Source organism: Tauraco erythrolophus, chromosome 2, assembly GCF_009769465.1.
Source record: "Tauraco erythrolophus isolate bTauEry1 chromosome 2, bTauEry1.pri, whole genome shotgun sequence".
Taxonomy (NCBI): domain Eukaryota; kingdom Metazoa; phylum Chordata; class Aves; order Musophagiformes; family Musophagidae; genus Tauraco; species Tauraco erythrolophus.
The window spans coordinates 68,649,411-68,661,573 of NC_141466.1; the positions used below are offsets into that span (position 1 = coordinate 68,649,411).

Sequence of the window (12,163 nt, forward strand, 5' to 3'; positions counted from 1 at the left end):
CAAGAGTCTAAGCTCTCATTGCAGCCAGCGGAAATCTGGAGTTTAAATCATTTGCCCATAGGCAGACATCTGCCCTGAGGTATCTGAGGCATGTAACACAGGGTCTACAGAAGACCTATGCGCTTCAAGGGTGGCAGCTGGAGGCCTGGCAGGACACCTCACAGCACGTGAAATTACACTAGACACACATTTATGGCAGGTGAAACACTTCCAATTCCCCAGCCATCAGTATAGAATCATAGAATCATAGAATGGTTAGGGTTGGAAGGGACCTCAAAGATCATCTAGTTCCAACCCCCCTGCCATGGGCAGGGAGATCCTCCACTACATCAGGTTGCTCAAAGCCTCATCCAACCTGGCCTTGAACAATTCCAGGGATGGGGCATTTACAACTTCTCTGGCCAACCTGTTCCAGTGCCTCACCACCCTCACAGTGAAAAATTTCTTCCTTATATCTAATCTAAATCTGCCTTCTTTCAATTTAAAGCCATTGCCCCTTGTCCTATCACTACATGCCCTTGTAAAAAGTCCCTCTCCAGCTTTCTTGTAGGCCCCCTTTAAGTACTGGAAGGCTGCAATAAGATCACCCCAGAGCCTTCTCTTCTCCAGGCTGAACAGCCCCAACTCTCTCAGCCTGTCTCCATAGCAGAGGTGCTCCAGCCCTCAGATCATCTTCATGGCCCTCCTCTGGACCCGCTCCAGCAGCTCCATGTCCTTCTTGTGCTGGGGACTTCAGAGCTGAATGCAGTATTCCAGGTGGGGTCTCACAAAAGCAGAGTAGAGGGGCAGAATCCCCTTCCTTGACCTGCTGCCCACGCTTCTTTTGATGCAGCCAAGGACATGGTTGGCTTTCTGGGCTGCCAGTGCACATTGCTGGCTCATGTTGAGCTTCTCATCCACCAGTACTCCCAAGTCCTTTTCCTCAGGGCTGCTGTCAATCCATTCTCCTGGATTGAGAGCAGCCCTCTCCATTCCCAGCCTGTACTTGTGCTTGGGATTGCCCCAACCCGTGTACAGGACCTTGCACTTGGCCTTGTTGAACTTCATGAGGTTCTCACAGGCCCACCTCTCCAGCCTGTCAAGGTCCCTTTGGATGGCATCCCTTCCTTCCAGCGTGTCCACAACACCACACAACTTGGTATCATCTGAAAACTTGCTGAGGGTGCACTCCATCCCACTGTCCATGTCATCAACAAAGATATTGAACAGCACCAGCCCCAATACTGACCCCTGAGGAACACCACTCGTCACTGGCCTCCACTTGGACATTGAACCATTGACCACAACTCTTTGAGTGCGACTTGTATAGATAAATCTTATATAGATAAAGCAGTTCAGAAAGCAATGATGTTCACCCTAGAATACCTCTGTTTTGTCAGTTGGATCACTCTTCACAGTCCTCTGACTTTACTGACCAGAAATAGGATCTTGTCACTTAAACACAAGTGCATAATGTCACTTGGACTTCTTTGGGTAGCTACAACATCAGTAGATGTAACACATGATCCATGGGAGTGCAAAAGCTACTTTAGATAACACTTTCGGTATTCTTTCTCTGAATATGACAGGAGCTAAGACACTTCCATGTGTCTCAGAACTTGCCACTGAATCTCATCCCAAGTGTCAGTGAAGACAAGTCAATAGGATCATTTTATGGAAGGATCTAAACAGAAGAGAGGTAGCACATACAGTCTTCTGAGTTAGGGTATGCTCCATCTGATCAATATAGGTCTGTGCTTTAAGATGAGAGAAATTGTGCCTCAGGCTCTACTGATGAGATCACCACTGATTATAAAGAGAGAATAAAAGTAAATGAGTTCAGATACAGGCACCAAAAACATAAACATTTATGCCTGGAGCATCTTAGGAAAAAATGTGTGTTTCTGTTTTTCCTTCCTCCCTTCAAAATAAAATCAAAGGAGGAATTTGCTGCTGTAGCCAGCTATAATCCTTCCCTCCCAGAGCCTGCTCCTTTCCTAGTTAACTGTGCTCATGGACATGTTCAGAGAAGCACAGCCAATGTCTAAACTAACTCTATGTTCCCCATTCAGCAGCTTTGGGGACGTGCATGCAGATCAGCAATGCTTGGTGCTAATATAAAAAGGAACTCTCAGATGAATAGAAGGGCATTCCCCTTATCAAGGAAATGTTACAACTGTGAAACTCACTGCTAGAGGAAAATACCAGGCACCTGGAAATGAAATGAACTATGAGAAATCAGTCCGGGCACTGCTTATAGTTACATCTCAATGCCTGGATCTTGTGGACACTTACTTATGATTTATTTCAAGGGGATTCCTCATGTGTAAACCACTCACCAGGTCTGTGAGCGTTTCCCAGAACGAGGTCTCTCTCTGCACATCACTGGGGAAAGCAATGAAATTACATAAATGTCAAGCTCTGTGTCAGGAAGGATGTCCAAGAGAGATAGGATCTGTGCAAAACCCCCTATTTGTAGACATTGTACCATTTTCTTTCACTTTTTCTTGCCTTTCCCCTTTCGTTTGCTTTACTTTATCAGTGTATTTTGCTATCGACGTGTGCTGGGAGCGAAGGGAAAGAAAGATGCAAGTCCGTTCAGAAGCAGAAGTGGAAATGCTGCACTCAGAGACGTTGAGTATTGTCCTGGAGTGCTGGCAGGATGCACCATGCAGCAGGCAGCCAGCCCACGGAGGCTGACAGATGTCATCGTCTGCTTTCCTGGAAACCCCTTATCTCTCCCCGCCCTGCCAGTGACATTTCTCTTGTCTACAAATGGGATTTGCCCATATTTTGTGATTTCCCAGGACTTTCCTTTGCCTTGCCTGCTTCGCAAAGTGGTTTTGCTTAATTTCCTGCAAACACACGCATGCCCGCGCACACACACGTGTTGTCACTTGTCTGCTTCCAAATGGCCTTATCTGCCAATCACAATTTCTGCAGCCCCCAATTTTGATCACTTTTAAATGAAACCCACGCTGGCCTTAGTAATCATAATGTCATTTGCAATTTACCACAAAACACGTTTATTCAGTTAGTAGCACATTGGAGAAAGAGAACTCCATATGAACTCGCCGCTGAAGCCCTAATCTGATTATTTCCTCATGAAAATCCAAGCAGGGGTGCTTGTAAGAGGGGTCTGAGAGGAGAAGGAAAAAGTGAGTCCTGGCCACAGCTGACTCTCATAATCAATGCGAATAGATAAGTGACACGGTGTGTCAGGGCCAGCAGCTAATCTGCCCCAGGGCTTTCCTCTAAAAAAGGCCAGAGTGGACAGGACTTAATAAATACTGAGTGACCACTGAATATTGAGCTGACGTGCTATTTACACTGGTGATGAACAATAATAGTGATAAATTCCAAAGGCATCACTCCACAATGGGCGAAACTGGATTAAACAGGTTATATTTGTAGGTGTGTGAGAGGGAGAAAAAAAATGGGGGGAAAAAAGAAAGAGAAACCGTGAGTCAACCGGTGACCCTACAAATGGATGGGAGAGATGGAGAAGATATTCATATCTGTAGCAATGTGCGCATGGGTGAGGCTGAAGGTCACACCAAGAGCTGCGTGGACCCGAGCAGAGGAAGAGGGGGGATGTGCACTGGGTGAGTGCATGAGAACATGTCATGCATGTGTCCTGCTCGGTGCAAGAAAGAAAGAGAAATAACATGTAGAGAGTGTGTGTGTTCACCCTCTGCAGCTATTTCCTCAGCCTCAGAGAGCAGACTTTGCTTTCTGCAGATTCTCCTATCATCAAGTGAAGTTTATTATTTAATTATATACACACACGCACACACATAGACACACAATCATATATATCTATATGAGCTTTTAGCACTCCAGTTGTTTCTAGGGCTCCGGACAAATATTAACTTTGTGTCAATATTTGTCCTTCCTGTCGTGAAATGAGGATTTTCCACCTCATTTCACATTTGAAAAGAAAAATGAGCCGAAGGGGTCCTCTTTGTTTAGGAAAAAAACCACCACCAACAACAGCATCTCATATCCTTTATTTAGAAAAATGAAGCAGGAGGGAAGGAGGGAAGAGTGTTTTTAAAATGGATGTTTTGACTTAAAGGCACATAGAGTCCTTTGCAAGTCTCCTGCCTTTTCCTTAGTTCCCCAATGTCAAATAAATAAAATAAAATAAAATAAATTCTACATTTAAAATTGAATGAAATACATCACCATTAATGATTTTCCCCTTCAGGTTAAAACAACCATTTCCTTCAATAATTTTTACCCATTTCATGATAGATTTCACAATGCATGGTACAAGGAGAAATATAGTCTTTTTTGACAAAAACAAAAGGCAATGTCAGGTTTTTATCAAAATAAAATAAATCTCCTGCAATTTTCTTTCCATCCGGCTGGATTTGCCCGTCAGTTATTTCTCATTTAACTACAATTATAGTTACAAAAATATAAAAGTGAGTAGGGGAGGAAGGGGGAGGGGAGAGATAAATGGGACACTGTTTAGAAATTGCCATTCATTGGCCTTGGGCTGGCCAGCACATATCTTTGCTGAGGGGGAAATATTCATCAGCATTAACTGTTCCTTTTGACCTGCTGACATTCAAATGTGAAATAAAAAAAATAAAAATAAAAAAACCCCTAGCAATAGGACCTTAGAAATCTAGCAAAGGTAAATTATTCTGAGGTCAGTCATTTTTTCTATACAAAAGGTTTTCCACGTTTCTTGAGTTCAGATGTTCCCCATAAATAATTCTGGCCCCGATTCTCCTGTCTAATCTCTGGCACAGGGTCCTTGTGCTTATGTACTCATCCTTTGAAAGCAACGGCTCTGCAGACACTGATCTTGTAAATCTTTACACAGGTAAGTGAAAACAAGCCCATCAACTTCAGCAGATGCTGAAACAAGGTATAGCCCATCATTTCTAGAAATCCCATTGACTGCAAATTAGGGATATCACTCAATTGAGTTTAGCAGTGCTCCCATGGGGGATAAACACACAGATATACAACATCAAGTAACTTATTTTTGGCGGGTTTCTCACAAGATGTGTGTTGGGAACACACACGTAGGAATACACAGTGGCATATGTGCTTGCTTGTGCATTTGTGTACATACTACACACACATAAATATATACTCGTAGCAGGGATCGTGTAAATAAAAATGGAGTGATTGCTTTAGGCTGTTAATTCTTTCTTTTAAAGAAAATGATTTCAGAAGGAAATGAGTCTCATAACACCACACTGTGTGGGTTTTTATGCTCTCCTGTTTATCGCTCCTCCATAAAAAACTTTGAACCCCCTGGCCAATCTCAGTCACATTTGTGGACTCAGAGATACTATGTTGAAGTTTTATAAAAGTAGGTGCCCAAGTTGAGAAAAGACAATTATTAGTGCTTTCGCTGAAGGAAAGTCTGTAGTATAAGCACTCACTCATCATGCATCGCAGGATCTACATTGACGCTTCCCTTTCACATAAAAATCCATAGAAAAACAGGTGTGGCACATGAAGCATTTGCTCTTGCATTCATTGTTTGCATGCATTGATATGGTCACACACATTGCTAGTATTTATTTGCTGTGATGTCAAGCATTATTTGCATCTTTCATATGGTTATATATATTTATGCTAGCACCAACCCTTCTGAGCTCTCCCATGCCTGAGAGGAAAGCCACATATGTTACAGATGATGATATATCTTTCCAAGTTCGAACAAAAAATGGCAGTTTTCTACTCTCCAGAGACTATAGTAATAAGTAATTTGTGACCTTAAAGCATAAATGCACAAGTAAAGTCTTAACAAGAGAGACCAGAAGCCCACTGAGGCCAGGACACTCTTCAACAGTGATCAAAAAGAGTCATCTAGAAAGAGCATGGGAACAAAGCATGCATGTAGCAGTGCTCACCCAAAACGCTCCTCGAGCTTTCAGTGATTTACAGGTCAGGAACCTCTTGAGTCAGAAAGATCATCTTTGGTCTTTGTATTTGACAGAAAATATCAAACCTGTCTCATAAAACTGCAAAAAGCTGGGGAGGAGAATAACCTAGCCAGGAGAATAAATCTTGAGCCCTCTCAAAGGAGGTGGGTTGGTAAATCTGAAGCGCCCTTTAGTGAGGTTGCCCAGCTCAGGCATTGTGTAATGGTTAAATTAAGGGATATTTCTTATAATGCTACAGACCTTCTCAAATGCCCTTCTGTCACCGCAAGCACTACCTTGGCTGTCTGTGCCCAGAAGACTAGTCTGGAACTGAGCTGCTAAAGCACTGTATGCCTCAAAACTACTAAAATAACCAGTGCCAAGGCCAGTTCCCTGTCTCTGAAGCCAGCTGGCTTGACACTCCCATAGTATTCAAGTCACTGACCCTCGAAAAGATGGTGGCCACCTCTAAACTGCCCTTTTGTATGGGCTCCTGACTTGTACTAATTTCTGGAAAGTGCTCAGGAATTGTCTTGGACACTGCTGTGTTGTCCGGGACCAAAATGGGCTTGGAGCTGTTCTCTAGATGTAGCAAGAGTGATTAGGAAACTTCAGTGTCCACACCCTAGTGCTACTTGACTCAGTAAAGGCAGACACTGGGCCCATTTCTGCTATTGTCAGCACTGGCCCAGAGCAGCTTGTCCATCATTTTATTAAAGTTAATCAGAAAGACATAATAAGGGAGGATTTTTGTCCACATTATCATCAAGGATTAGGGAACTTTCGTCATTTCAGCCATTCTGACAACACAGAGTTCCCCATAATGCTTATTTAGGGAATAAATCCAGTACATGGAAAAAAGAAGCATTACCTGACATTATATTCTGTGTGGAGAGGAAAAGGGTTAAACAGCATAATTGACCTATACTTCGTGATCATGTGCGTTTTCAGAGAGTTACATTAAGCACCCTTAAATTTTAAGCCTGAATGAAGGAGAATGCAGGAGTCATTATCTTAAACCCTATTGTAAGGCAATCAAAAGTGTGGCATGGGACTGAGGTGAACGGGACAGAATGAATCCTCATAGGACAGCATGGGAGTGATAATGTGGGTCTCCATAGCATTCCTGAGGGCTATCAATACACAGCTAAGGGGTGGAAATTACAACTTTTTGTACAGCAGATATCAAGATAGGAGCCAGGGCCCTGACTGGAGCTTTTAGATGCTCTCATGAAGCAGATAATGCAAAAAAACTTCTCCCACAGACCATCACTGAAGTCATTAACCATCATTCCAAGAGCCAATACCTGGGTTTGAGAGGGATCCTGTCTCCCAAGAAAGAAGATTAAAAGAGAGAAATGCAAAGAGAAACAACTTTTAGTTCAAATTATTTCACCTTTGAAAAAACATGCTATTCTGCAAGTATTAATTTGTTTCTCATGTCACTACCAAGCTTTTCCCATTATGTTTCCCCTTGAGATGATCCTGGTTTCCTTCAGGTGTATTTAAAGCCCCGAAGGATTTTTCTCTCCTCCTGACCAGCAACACCGTTGACCAAAGCTTTAGTCAAACTGGTATCCAGGGTTCAACATGTAAGGGGGCGGCGAATGGCAGAGCCTTTGCCAACACAGTCCCAGTCAGTCTCTCTGGCCAAGGAATGATAAAACTACCATCACCACCCAAAAGCAGAACAGCAATTTAATCAGATGCCAGACCTAAAAATGAATGTGGCCGTGCCATGCACTGCTCTGAGCTGTGGATATAATGAGTTTTGAATGGGAAGTCCCGGACACAATAAATCTGTGCCATATGTGACTATTTCCTGTGTCAGTTCCTTTCTCATAACCAGTGGAGGTTTCACCCTCCCCCTCACTTTCCCTTTCATGACCCCACACCAGGGCTCTGAAATCTTTCAGGGCTGCTTATGGGCCCCAGGCCTTTCCACAGCAGTTGCATAAATAAATGAGTTTGACAGCAAACATCATAACGGTTAGCGGTAATGCGTGCTCCACACAAGTGCTTGTGCTACTCGCTGGAGAAATGGGGGAGGAAAGAGCTCCGTTTGCTACCGCAAACAAAAGTATGTTCTCTGACAAGTGGTGAAAGAATTAGTCAAATAAACTTGAATTCTATTAAGGCCATTGCTGCCAGATTTCGTTATGGACGGGAAAGTTCTCAGCTCCCTTTCCCTCCTTGGCTCGTAGTCACTGCAAAGACAAATCATCCTTTTCTTCTGCAAAAATAAAGTTAGGGGATAAAATGAACTGCCTCAAAATAAAATTTGCAGGGAACTTCACTTTACTATTATTATTATCATTTCTTCCCAATGAGAACTGTTCTTCGGTCCTGGGAACAGACTCACAAAGAGACCGAATGATTTTCTATTAGAAGTGGGTCAGAAGGAAAATGCCAAATAACCTGCAGATTTTGGAAGTATTCAGGTTAGAATTAAGCTTTAAAATGACAACTATTTTTATAAGACATAGATGAAGGAGAGGATAGAACAGAGTTCAGCATTTGCCCTAAAATGGTTTTCTGGTTTGTTTTTTTTTGTTCATTAACAAATCCAACATTTTGACTAAATAGCAAAATTTTACTAAGTTTTCAACTTTACCTGAGAAATTATAGTATTTTAGGACCATGTAAACATTTTCTGTAAAACTATTTCTTGAAAAGCTTTTTTTTTCCCCTAGATATACCATTTAAAAGCAACATATTTCAAATATCCCAAGTTCAGCCCAGAAAGACTGCAGACATTTCAATTAGTATATTAAAAGGTATAATTAGCTTATAGAAGTGTCATAAAAATGATTAGGAAGGAAGGAAGGTTAGTTTCCCATGTACAATGCAGAGAGACTAAAAAAAGATTAATATTTTAACTAGGGAAATTTAGTTTAGAAATTAGAAAAACATCTTTCTAGTAAAAAAAATAGCAAGACCTTAGAAACAAGCAATTGTAACTTGGTGGAACTAACACAGCTGAAGAGACTTTTTTGGCAGGTTATATTAATTTCTTTCTGAAGCATTGTAATTACAGATATCATTTTGGAGCAAATGGATGGGTGAGGTGACTTCCTGAGCTCTCTGCCCATCCTGCCCAATGCCTTCAATATCTTTTAATCAACGGCCTTGCCTTCACTTTCATTCTTTCTTTGCCCAGGTAAATTATAAAAAATGTTAAAATCTTATTTCTACCTGCCTTGGCTGAAGGTGCAGTCCTAGAGCCTGAGCTCACGACAGAAAGGTTCGCAAGCACAAGAGTCCCTGTGACATTATTAGGGTGACTTTCAGCAATATTAGTCCTGTATGGGCTATGGAGTTGAATGTTAAAGCGGAAGGATTTCATTACAGGTACAGACAGCTATATTATGCCATGACATATTTATGACAATGAACAGTAATGGGAGGCAAGTATTTTAAGCCTCAGAAGTTGAAATTAATCTGAAAGCATAGCACAGAATGTGAACACCTATGAAAACATATTGAAGAGCTAAAATCTGAGATACAAAGGCTAGAGTCATTATCTGAGCACATAGAATGGGATTCATCACATTAATTTTAGCTGCCTAAATGTTAAGCATCTAGTCTAAGCTAATTGTCTAGTCTAGGCTAATTGTCTAGTCTAAGCTGTTCATCTAGACAATAATCATTAGAGAGAGAGAGGAGAGTCATTCATTCCTGCTTTCCCTTGGATGGATTGTATCACTTCTAGAGGTATCTGTCTCTACTGGCTATATGGGAAACCCAGACAGCTAGTTTGGACTGAAGGTCTGTATTTGGACAGCTGAAGTTAGGTGAAATGAGCCCAACTCCTAACGATGTAGCTAACGAGGCTTGCAGAATAGCTAGGGTAATAGGTGTTCCTATTCTAAAATAAGTGGGAAATGATAGCTCTGTACACACCTCTGAAGTAACTGTCTTCTCCAGTTATGAAGAAAGTGAAAGACAGAAAGAGGGGAGATGAAGCCACTACCATGTTAATCTAGAAAATAAGAAATTTCCCTTGTCCCTGGCAGAGATCTAAACAGGCTGCGAACAAATTTTTGAGAAAGACCTTGAAAACGAGCAAACTCTGTGTTTGGATTTTGTTGCTATAATAGTTAAGCCACTGTATCCACATGCTCCCACCTAAGCCCGGTGCAGTCACCCTGCAGACCATGGCTCGCTCTGCTCCTAAGCAGTACAGCTCTCATAGGAAACAGAGGAGACACTGAGCAAAATACCTTGGAAAGCAGAGAAATCGAGAATTTACTGCAAAAGAGACATCTGAGCAAACATGAGAGCCTGGAAAACTAATTTCTAACCTCTGGAACCAACACAGGTGCAGGGATAGGAGACTGGTTTCAAACACCACTTCTAAGAAAATCAAATGTGTCTGTAGGCATAGTCCTAAAATACCATGCCTACATGGAATCTTAGGAAAAAACAGGTCAGAAGAGATTTCTGGATGTTATTTATTTCAACTACTTGCTCAGAGCAAGGCTAACTGCAAAGTTAGATCAGGCTTCTGAGAGCTTTATTGCAAATCACAGTATATCTATATCTTAGCTTTTATATGTTTACTAGGATAAAACTCCCAGTTTAGAGTGTGTCCAGAGAAGCTGCCAGGGTTGAAAATGACTTGAAGATCTGTGATTCTGATGACACTTTCATACATAACTACATGCTTGCAAGATGGCTTGAAGAAGCTTTGAGGCTTACTTTTGCAAATAGATGTCATACTCGTGTGTGCTTGTTTTAGGTAGTGTAAAGCCTGCTCCTTGTCCCATCAAAGTCTTCTGGACAGCTCGAACAAGGAAAGAGTAGGGTTGGAGCTGGAGCATCTCTTGTACTTTACCAGATGGTGTTCTTCATCTTCACATACACGTGAATGAACTCAGAGTCACACTGATGCTGGTTGTGCGGTATGGTGCCCATGGAGAAAAAGAATAACTACATCGGTGGAGCACTGCAAACATCCACCTAGTCCTGACTGTCCTGTTCTAAGTAGTAGACATCATTCCCTTTGCATTTTATTCCAGACTTAGTAGTGAGCCATTTGAAATTTCAGACAGCCCTTGGAGTTATTTTGGCCAGGGAGTATATTTAAAACTCATTGTGTCTAATGTTGTCTTTCTACAATTGAGAAGTAATCAAGAAAGACGTGAAAATAAATAGACAAGTGAGAGGCAAAATGAAATATGAAGTGGCTAGCAAGGAGTCTGCTCTCTAATGTATTTTTTCAGCTTATTATTGTAAAAGCCCAGAGCAAAAGAATAGCTTTGAAGAGTCTTTTGTTAATACTGGAAAGGTTGTCTTTTTATTTTTCTTAACTTTTTATTTATTAACCATGCTGCACAGGGTACTTCCATAAATGATGACCAAGTTTCAGGTTACAGGGACTTGTTTAGTCTGAAAACATCCCAGACTGCAATGGGAAACAGAAAAGAAAAGTAACAGCCCATCGTATGGTGCTTGAAGGGACTAAAACCAAAGCCCATTTGTTCTCTGCTTTTCCCTGTAATTTCTGGTGATTGAGCTCGCAAAGGTTTGGATGTCTCTGTTTGGATGGTTAAAACGCACTCCCAGCAGGCCACTTCCTCAGGTGGTCTATCTGATGACAGCTTGATGCTTAGGCCAATATAAAACAGCTGATGTTTTGACCCTATCTGAAAATAAAATTATAAACCTGCATTCCTACGTGGGGCAATGATTTCATCCTCCAGAGTGTCGTGAAAAAAAGTTATTGAAGGTGCTTACCTTATGCTCAAGCCCTAAAACGTGACAGTCAATAACATATTTGAGACTCTTATTGTTGGGGTATTTATTTATCATTGCCCTGAATGTGTGGTTAAGCACACAAATACTCAGTTGCTACAAAATTTCATTCAAAGCTATCATGTGGGAACATACTAGCTGTGCATAGGAATCCAGACAGGTGCATTAAGCAGATTTGTTTCCTTGAGACTTTTTAGTGCTTTAGCACCAGTGAAAAAAAAAGCACTGAAACACGGTTAAGATTGGCAGAGCAATATAGGATTCCCAAAGGCCCCTTAGCTCAGGCATCCTGCCGGTATTTAGAGGATGCCCTTCACGTATAACAGTCTATATTGTTTAACTTTTATGAAAAGAATTGCCAGTATGGATAATGTTGGGTCTTTTTTTTTTTTTTTTAATGACACCAGCATTGCCGGACAGATGCATAAGATGAGCACAAGCATGATTTTTACTTCTTTATTCCATGGCATCAAAAATACCAGAATATATAGAATCATAGAATCATAGAATGGTTAGGGCTGGAAGGGACCTTC

At 41.5% G+C, this 12,163-nt stretch overlaps 1 protein-coding gene across 1 annotated transcript in view; it reads right to left on the minus strand.

The window, feature by feature from the left end:
- PKHD1 (PKHD1 ciliary IPT domain containing fibrocystin/polyductin) overlaps positions 1 to 12,163 on the minus strand; it is a 272,553-nt gene that overhangs the window by 31,121 nt on the left and 229,269 nt on the right. The gene's annotated exons all lie outside the window — the stretch shown is intronic.